Genomic DNA, 10518 nt, shown 5'->3' on the forward strand with positions numbered 1-10518 from the left:
CTTGTTGTGGGCAGGGAACGTGTTTACCAACTCTGTCATATTGCACTCTACCAAGCACTTAATACAGTGCTTGGCACACAGTAAGGGCTCAATAAATACAATTGATTGATACCAATGCCCTTCTACCTGGAACACCGAGAAACAATCTGACTGGGAGTGGCTTTGTTTCAGGGGAACCTGTTACAAGCATCTCTGATTTACTCGGTGTGATCATTTTGAGTATCCATTTTAAATATCCATTTTAATTCCTCTTTCCTGGAGTGTCTCTCTGGGCAGGGGGGCCCCTTGTCCTTATCTGGCCACTCCAAGCTTGATTTGGACTCATGGATTGGACTACTCTTCTGCCCTCCTTTTACTGTCACACTGGGACAAATTATAGTTGGGACAGGTTTTGGTCTCGTAACAATTTGTCCAGATTCAGGTAGATGAACAGTAGGCCACAGGCTAATACATCGGGGCCAGATGGGAAATCCTAACAGTAGAGACCATAATGATGATAATAGTAATAATTATGGTAGCACTGTACTAAGCACTGACCAAATATACAAACACACATATGTAGCAGAAACATAAGAACTATAGAAGTTACAAAACAGTGCAATTGTGTAAATGCAAATAGAGTGGGAGTTGATTTTTTGGGGGGGACACTCTTATGCCATTGCTATTTCCTGAAAGGTTGTAGGGGAAGAGGGTGTGTCATTGTACCAATTTTAGAGGAACACTGCCCACCCCATTCTGAGGCTTCCCTTTTTCCCTGAAATTCCTGCTTTTGTTGATTCTGCCCTCTAATCTCCTGGGCTACTACTTGATAGGTAAGGAGCATCTAAAAATACTAGAATTAGGTACGTCTCCAGACTGGGCACTCGAAAGGTACAAAAGAGATATGAAATCTGGCCAGATCTGAAAGGAAACTCTGCCTGAGTACTTTGAAGAAGTATAAAGCTCATTCTCCTTGTCTGGAACCAATGATAATAATAATAACAACAACAATAGTGATAACAATAATTGTGGTACTTGTTAAGCACTTACTACATGCCAGACACTGTATTAAGCACAAGGGTAGATACAAGTTTATCAGGTTGGATGCAGGTTGGAATTTTGTTAAGTGCTTACTGTGTGCCAAGCACTGTTCTAAGCACTGGGGGAGATACAAGGTGATCAGGTTGCCCCACGTGGGGCTCACAGTCTCAATCCCCATTTAACAGATGAGGTAACCGAGGCCCAGAGAAGAGAAGTGACTTGCCTAAGGTCACAAAGCAGACAGGTGGTGGAGCTGGGATTAGAACTCATCATCATCATCATCATCAATCGTATTAATTGAGCACTTACTATGTGCAGAGCACTGTACTAAGAGCTTGGGAAGTACAAATTGGCAACACATAGAGACAGTCCCTACCCAACAGTGGGCTCACAGTCTAAAAGGGGGAGACAGAGAACAAAACCAAACATACCAACAAAATAAAATAAATAGGATAGATATGTACAAGTAAAATAAATAAATAAATAAATAAATAGAGTAATAAATATGTACAACCATATATACGTATATACAGGTGCTGTGGGGAAGGGAAGGAGGTAAGATGGGGAGATGGAGGGGGGACGAGGGGGAGAGGAAGGAAGGGGCTCAGTCTGGGAAGGCCTCCTGGAGGAGGTGAGCTCTCAGCAGGGCCTTGAAGGGAGGAAGAGAGCTAGCTTGGCGGATGGGCAGAGGGAGGGCATTCCAGGCCCGGGGGATGACGTGGGCCGGAGGTCGATGGTGGGACAGGCGAGAACGAGGTACGGTGAGGAGATTAGCGGCGGAGGAGCGGAGGGTGCGGGCTGGGCTGGAGAAGGAGAGAAGGGAGGTGAGGTAGGAGGGGGCGAGGTGATGGACAGCCTTGAAGCCCAGGGTGAGGAGTTTCTGCCTGATGCGCAGATTGATTGGTAGCCACTGGAGGTTTTTGAGAAGGGGAGTAATATGCCCAGAGCGTTTCTGGACAAAGATAATCCGGGCAGCAGCATGAAGTATGGATTGAAGTGGAGAGAGACACGAGGATGGGAGATCAGAGAGAAGGCCGATGCAGTAGTCCAGACGGGATAAGATGAGAGCATGAATGAGCAGGGTAGCAGTATGGATGGAGAGGAAAGGGCGGATCTTGGCAATGTTGCGGAGCTGAGACCGGCAGGTTTTGGTGACGGCTTGGATGTGAGGGGTGAATGAGAGAGCGGAGTCGAGGATGACACCAAGTCCTTTCTAATTCCCAGGCCCATGCTCTATTCACTACACTGTGCTGGTGCTATTTAAATTGGAGATGCTATTGAAAAGAATGCAAGAAAGTTCATCCCAATAGAGATTTAAAGTCACAAACGAAGAGCTACACCAAAAAACTCCCAGAGAGATCATCAACCCCCAACTTCCCTAGCATACACTTTCATCGGCTTAAGGAAGGGATATGGGTTTACCCACATGGAGCCAGCTCTGCAGAGCTGAGATGAAGAAGCTCATCCCTCGGCCACCACCAGCAGTGAAACAGGGAGAAGAAATCTTTCTCTGCCTCCACCAAGAAAATGCAGGGAGGAGTTGGCTCTGCCCAGGACTACCACTTACTACGATGATGAGCCAGCCGCTATGTTTCTGGGGATGCGTAGTTTCTCCTCTTCTTTGCAATTCACTTGACAACTTTGCATAGGACCTTTTGGATGTTTTGAGCCCACACAGTTCTCTCCAAAGACTGACGATACGACTGCAGGCTAACTATAGTTGCGGGTGTGGATCTCTCATCTGATTCCCCCGTCCAGAGGCCTGGGTGAAAAGAGACGATAGGGCAGTCTGATACACTTCCCCTCTTCAAAGCCCTACTGAAGGTTCACCTCCTGAAGAGGCCTTCCCGGACTAAGCCCCTCTTTTCCTCAGCTCTCCCTCCCCTCAGTGTCACCCTGACTCACTCCTTTTGCTCTACCCCCTCCCCGCCCCACGGCACTTGTATATATATGTACATATCCATAATTCTGTTTATTTATATTAACGCCTATTTACTTGTCTTGATGTGTATAGATCTATAATTCTATTTATTTACATTGATCCCTGTTTACTTGTTTTGATGTCTGTCTCCCCCCTTGTAGACTGTAAGCCCGGTGTGGGCAGGGATTGTCCCTCTTTATTGCTGAATTGTACTTTCCAAGCACTTAGTACAGTGCTCTGCACACAGTAAACACTCAATACGATTGACTGAATTCATTCATTCATTCAATCATATCATTTGAGTGCTTACCGTGAGCAGAGCACTGTACCAAACGCTTGGGAAGTACAAGTTGGCAACATATAGAGACGGTCCCTACCCAACAACGGGCTCACAGTCTCCTAGGGAGAGACAGACAACAAAACAAAACATGTAGACGGGTGTCAAAATCGTCAGAACAAATATAATTATAGCTATATGCCCATCATTAACAAAGTAAATAGACTAGTAAACATGTACAAGTAAAATAAATAGAGTAATAAATCTGTACAAATATATACAAGTGCTGTGGGGAGGGGAAGGAGGTAGGGCGGGGGGATGGGGAGGAGGAGAAGAACAAGCAGGCTCAGTCCGGGAAGGCCTCCTGGAGAAGGTGAGCTCTCGGTAGGGCTTTGCAATAAGATTAGCAGAAGAACTGCAACAGCCGCACCGCCACATTCATTCATTCATTCAATTGTACTTATTGAGCGCTTACTGTGTGCAGAGCACTGTACTAAGCACTTGGGAAGTACAAGTTGGTAACATATAGAGACGGTCCCTACCCAACAGCAGGCTCACAGTCTAGAAGGGGGAGAACAGCCGCAAAAGACCAGAGAGTGGTTCCAGGGCTGTATTAAAAGTCATGTGGAACCCCACTATGGTGGAGGCAACACAACCCCAGTTGTTCTTATCTTATGCTGTTGAGTTTGGTCCATCCCATAGCGACACCATAGACACCTCTCTCCCAGAACGCCCCACCTCCATCTGCAATCGTTCTGGTAGTGCATCCATAGAGTTTTCTTGGTATACGGTACCATCGCCTCCTTCCTCACAGTTAATTTGAGTCTCCCCTCTCGACTCTCTCCTGTGCCGCTGCTGCCCAGCACAGGGGAATTTTGCCTTATAGCAGATTGCCTTCCACTCGCTAGCCACTGCCCAAGCTAGGAATGGAATGAGTAGGCCCCTGCTTGACTCTCCCTCCTGTAGTCGAGACTGGTAGAGTACGGGAAACTCTCCAGAGGTGACTCTGAGAGGTGCACAACCCCAGACTGAAGCTCCAAGTACCGAAGGTGGATACGAAACCCATCAGTCACTGGAGGGTCTTCTCTTTAATCAATCAATCAATCAATCAGTCGTATTTATTGAGCGCTTACTGTGTGCAGAGCACTGTACCAAGCGCTTGGGAAGTACAAGTTGGCAACATATAGAGACAGTCCCTACCCAACAGTGGGCTCACAGTCTAAAAGACTTTACTAATCTATCCCTCTCCTTCATCCTCTTACTTCACTTGCAGCATGGTTTAGAGGATAGAGCCCGGGACTGGGAGTCTGAAGGATCTGAGTTCTAATCCCTGCTCTAGCACATGTCTGCTGTGTGATCTTGGACAAGTCACCTTACTTCTCTAGGTCTCAGTTACCTCAACTGTAAAATGAGGATTAAGGGTGCCAACCCCACGAGGGACAGGGACTGTGTCCAACCTGATTAACTTGTATCTATCTCAGTGCTTTGAACAGTGCTTGGCACAGAGTAAGTGTTTAACAAGTACTATTATTAATTTTACTATTATCATATCCCGGGTCACGCTCTTTGCTCTTCCCAAGCTAACCTAGATATTATGCCTCATCGTTGATTTTCCTGCCTTCAATGCCTTGCTTATACCCTTCTTCCTGCATGGAACTCCCTCCCTCTTCAAATCTACGAGATCATTCCCATTTTCAAAATCCTCCTGAAAGCTCACCCTCTCCGGGAGAATTTTTGTAATTAAGCTTTCAGGTTGTATCAATCCAACATCTAACCTTAGCAGCCGTGTGTATACACCCACACTTAGCACATACACATGTTTATTCATTTATCCTGCCATATTTCTCCTTCCGGCATTTGTAGTGCTTTTCATTCTCCTCTACCTACTCTTCATAAATGATTCGTGCCTGCCTGTCTCTCCTACTAGATCATAAGCTTTTTGATAGCAGCCTAATGAGAAGAGCATGGTAGGGACCGTCTCTATATGTTGCCAACTTGTACTTCCCAAGCGCTTAGTACAGTGCTCTGCACACAGTAAGTGCTCAATAAATATGATTGATTGATTGATTGATTGATGAGACTGGGTGCTAGAAGACTGACTTGAGAAGCAGCGAGGCATAGTGAGAAGCAGCTTGGCCTAGTGAGAAGCCGTGTAGCCTAGGGAGAAGCAGCATGGCCTAGTGGAAAGAACGTGGGCCTGAGAATTAGAGGACTTGGGTTCTAATCCCAACCCCACTTGGTGCCTCTGTGACCTCGGGCAAGTCACCTCACTTCTCTGTGCCTCAGCTACCTCATCTGTAAAATGGGACTTATGAATGTGAGCCCCACGTAAGACATGGACTGTGTCCAACCTGATTGTCTTGTATCTAGAGAAGCAGCGTGGCTTAGTGGAAAGAGCCCGGGCTTTGGAGTCAGAGGTCATGGGTCCGAATCCCGGCTCTGCCGGTTGTCAGCTGTATGACTTTGGGCAAGTCACTTAACCTCTCTGTGCCTCAATTACCTCATCTGTAAAATGGGGACTAAGACTGTGAGCCCCACGTGGGACAACCTGATAACCTTGTATCTACCCCAGCGCTTAGAACAGTGCTTTGCACATAGTAAGCGCTTAACAAATACCATTATTAGTATTATTATCCCTTGGGCAAAACACCTAAACTCCCTGTGCCTTATCTGATTATAATGAGTCTATCTCAGTGCTCACCATGGTGCTTGACACATGAAACAAATCTTAATAATCAATCAGTCACATTTATTGAGTGCTTTACCGCAATCTCATCGATCTCACCGGTGATCCCTGCAAACATCCTGCCTCTGGTCTGGAATTTCCTCCCCTTCATATCCAGCAGACCATCACTCTCCCAACCTTCAAAGCCTTATTGAAATCACATCTCCAAGAGGCCCTTCCCTGACTAAACCCTCATTTCCCCTACTCCCTCTCCCTTCGGCATCACTCTTGCACTTTGATTTGACTGTAAGCTGCTTGTGGTCAGGAACATGTATACCAACTCTGTTCTACTGTACTCTCCTAAGTGCTTGGTGCAGTGCTTTGCAACATTAAGAACTCAATAAATATGACTGACTGATTTTTTTTTTCCTCTACTGCCTCACGTGCTTAGTAGAGGGGCAGTAGGGTAAGGACTCAGTTGCTGCAGTGCATTTAGATGAATTTAGTGCATTTAGATGAACAGTTTCAGTTTGATTCAACTGCTTAGTTTAGGGCTCTTTGCTCAATAAATACCAGTGAGTGATTCAAGCAGCAACTGGAAGGTAAGATAAGGGAATAACTTTGGTGAGACTGAAGTTTCAACAAGAAGTCTCTTGGAGCAGTGTTTAGGAAAGGTCTTGCATTTTTGTAGAAAATAAACTTGAATTATGAAAAAATAACTGAGATGGTCTCTTATTAAATACATAGTCATATAATATTTTCTACATTAGACACCGAATCAACGAGACCAGTTACTTTGGAAATTTCAATTCCAGGTGTGCAGAAAGGAGAAAAAATGTAGATGTGATAAGTAAACAGAAACTCAGTGAGGTTATTGGGAGGCAGTAAATGGTGCTTAGCATTGTTCTGCAAAGACTTTGCGTTGAAAATACTTTTAAAAACATTCTCAAATTTTCTAAGCATAGAAGAAAATAATTATTACAACTTGTAACAAACACTTAGCCTTGTGTTCCCGAATATAGATTAAATGGGAACAGACATTCCCTTTAAAACACAAAATAGAAAAGACTATTTGTTCTACTCTTGGCTGAGATTCTCCGCTGTGAGAATGTTCTCACATCCCTATTGTGCAGATAATTTTTAAAGTGTCCAATTTTTACGTAAATGTTTGATCAGATTTTCCTAAATCAAGGAACTATGAAAAATGACTCTAATTTGTATGGTGAATCATGTTAATCAATCAATCCATGGTATTTACCCAGTGCTTCCCGTGTTAAACCAAAAATAACTTCCCTTCTCCAAATAAAGTGATTTTCTCTGCTAGGCATTTTGCAGATCTATAGGGTCAGTGAATGAATAATCCGAATAAACACCACTTTGGGAAAGGGCATTTTTTACAGGGAGAATGGAAACAGGTTCAACTTTGCTTTCATTCAAACTAGTTTGCATTTCAAAGATAGTGTCTTCAGAATCGTCTTCTTTCTACTGGCAGAAAGAGCCAGAGCAAATAGCATTCTTTGGTCCAAGTAAATAGTTTGAAAACTTTTGGCATTCCCAGAAAGTGCAGGAACAGGGGCTTTCTACATGTTCCCTGGGTTCTTCTGATAATAATCTCATGCACTACAGGTTTTACCACTTTGCTAGATGCAAACAAATGGCAGGAAAGTGATGAGCTGTGATTCTTTGGGAGAAGAGGCAGAGTAGGTTTATCATGGAGGAGAGTAGTAATAGTACAATAATAATTGTACTTGTTAAGCCCTTACTATGTACCAAACACTGCTGTACGTTCTGGGGTAGATACAAGTTAATTCCCAGACTGAGCCTCCTCCTTCCTCTGCCCCTCCTCCCCACAGCACCTGTATATATGTATATATGTTTGTGCATATTTATTCCTCTATTTATTTATTTATTTTACTTGTACATATTTATTCTATTTATTTCATTTTGTTAATATGTTTTGTTTTGTTCTCTGTCTCCCCCTTCTAGACTGTGAGCCCGCTGTTGGGTCGGGACCGTCTCTATATGTTGCCAACTTGTACTTCTCAAGCGCTTAATACAGTGCCCTGCACACAGTAAGCGCTCAGTAAATACGATCAAATGAATGAATGAGAAGTCAGAGGAACATTCACCTGTGGACCGAATGTAGAGATAAGGTGAAAGGTTTGGGAGCTGGAGTAATAGGGCAAAGAAATGCGTGGCTCAGTGGAAAGAGCCCGGGCTTTGGAGTCAGAGGTCATGGGTTCAAATCCCGGCTCTGCCACTTGTCAGCTGTGTGACTTTGGGCAAGCCACTTAACTTCTCTGGGCCTCAGTTCCCTCATCTGTAAAATGGGGATTAAGACTGTGAGTCCCACGTGGGACAACCTGATCATCTTGTATCCCCCCCAGCGCTTAGAACAGCGCTTTGCACATAGTAAGCACTTAATAAATGTCATTATTATTGTGAAGCAGCATGGCTCAGTGGAAAGAGCCCGGGCTTTGGAGTCAGAGGTCAGGGGTTCGAATCCCAGCTCTGCCACATGTCTGCTGTGTGACCTTGGGCAAGACACTTAACTTCTCTGAGCCTCAGTTGCCTCATCTGTAAAATGAGGATTAAGAGTGTGAGCCCCACGTGGGACAACTTGATCTCATTGTATCCCCCCAGCGCTTAGAACAGTGCTTTGCACATAGTAAGCGCTTAACAAATGCCATCATCATTATTATTATTATTAAATGGTGACGTAAAATAAATACGATACCAAATATCAAATACGAAATACCATTAAAAAAACCTGTCCTATCAAGAGTTTCTTGAGGTATCATAGTCTAGTGGAGAAAGCATGGGACTGGAGGTCAGGAGGCCTGAGTTCTAGTCATGACTCTGCCCTTGGCCTGCTGTGTGACTTAGATAAATCATCATCATCATCACCAATCGTATTTATTGAGTGCTTACTATGTGCAGAGCACTGTACTAAGCGCTTGGGAAGTACAAATTGGCAACATATAGAGACAGTCCCTACCCAACAGTGGGCTCACAGTCTAAAAGGTGGGCTCACAGCTTCCCCATCTGTAAAATGGGGTTGATACTACCTACCTTTTCCTACAGATGAAGGATAAAAAAGAGAGGATAAAATGAGGTAACTGATGTGAAAGTGCTTGAGTAAAATCAAAGTGCTATAAAAATACCCCACAAGGTATTATTATGATTGTCGCTATTCTCGGGGAAACTTAGTCCCATCAGAAGGAAACATTTTTTTTTACAGAGTCAGTGGCACTGTTTTGTGAATGCAAATTAATGAAGTTAAAAGTGATAATAAAGGTAATCTCTCAAGCTACAACTATAAAAGAAAAAAATTATACTTTTTTTGCTGGCTTGAGACCTATCCAGTCATTGCATTTGATATTTACTCTACCCCCAACCCCAGAGCACTTATGTGTATATATTTAAATTATTTATTATAAATTATTTATTCATATTAATGCCTGTCTCCCCCTCTAGACTACAAGCTCATTATGAGCAGAGGAATGTGACTGCTAATTCTATACTCTCTCAAGTGCTTAGGAAAGTGCTCTGCGCATAGTAAGTGCTCAATAAATACCACTGATTGTTTTATTGATTGCATTCTCATGAACCTTTGGAATATAAAATAATAATAATAATAATAATAAATAATAAAATAATAAAAGTACAGATAAGGTTCCACATACCTGTGTGACCTTGGTTCAGTGGCCCAGTGGGGTTTTTAAAAATTATTTTTAGGGTACTTTTTCAGCACTTACTATTTTCCAGGCCCTGCACTAAATGCTGGGGAAGGTACAAGACAATCAGGTTGGTTACAGTCCATGTCCCATGTGGGGCTCACCGTCTTAATCCCCATTTTGCAGATGAGGTAACTGAGGCACAGAGAAGTGAAGTGAGTTCCCCAAGGTCACACAGCAGACAAGTGGCAGAGCAGGGATTAGAACCCAGTCCTCCTGACTCACAGGTTCGTGCTCTAACCACTGGGCCACACTGGTGGTTCACTGTCCAACGGATAAAACTGCTGTTGATACTAAATGGGCAGAGTTGCTATCTAGCAGGGTGGCTAATACTTCCCCCTCCCTCCCCTCCATCCCCCCCGCCTTACCTCCTTCCCCTCCCCACAGCACCTGTATATATGTATATATGTTGCATGTATTTATTACTCTATTTATTTATTTTATTTGTACATATTTATTCCATTTATTTTATTTTGTTAATATGTTTTGTTTTGTTGTCTGTCTCCCCCTTCTAGACTGTGAGCCCGCTGTTGGGTAGGGACCGGTTCTATATGTTGCCAACGTGTACTTCCCAAGTGCTTAGTACGGTGCTCTGCACACAGTAAGCGCTCAATAAATACGATTGAATGAATGAATGAATGAACTTTGAAAAATGAATAGAACTCCGTATAATTTAAGCAAGTTGAGAAGCAGAGAAGTAGCATTCATTCATTCAATTGTATTTATTGAGCGCTTACTATGGGCAGAGCACTGTACTAAGCACTAAGTAGCATGGTGTAGTGGATAGAGTACAGGCCTGGGAATCAGAAGGTCATGAGTTCTAATCCTGGCTCTGCCACTTGTCTGCTGTGTGTCCTTGGGCAAGTCACTTCACTTCTCTGTGCCTCAGTACCCACAA

The 10518-nt window shown here is 43.8% G+C and overlaps 1 non-coding gene across 1 annotated transcript; it reads right to left on the reverse strand.

Moving 5' to 3' along the window:
• Positions 1–4096: 4096 nt before the first annotated feature.
• On the reverse strand, positions 4097–4234 carry LOC119926027. The gene has a single exon (XR_005449945.1). It is a non-coding gene; the product is annotated as a small nucleolar RNA SNORA7 (small nucleolar RNA).
• Positions 4235–10518: the final 6284 nt, after the last annotated feature.

Source organism: Tachyglossus aculeatus, chromosome 3 (assembly GCF_015852505.1).
Source record: "Tachyglossus aculeatus isolate mTacAcu1 chromosome 3, mTacAcu1.pri, whole genome shotgun sequence".
Lineage (NCBI taxonomy): Eukaryota > Metazoa > Chordata > Mammalia > Monotremata > Tachyglossidae > Tachyglossus > Tachyglossus aculeatus.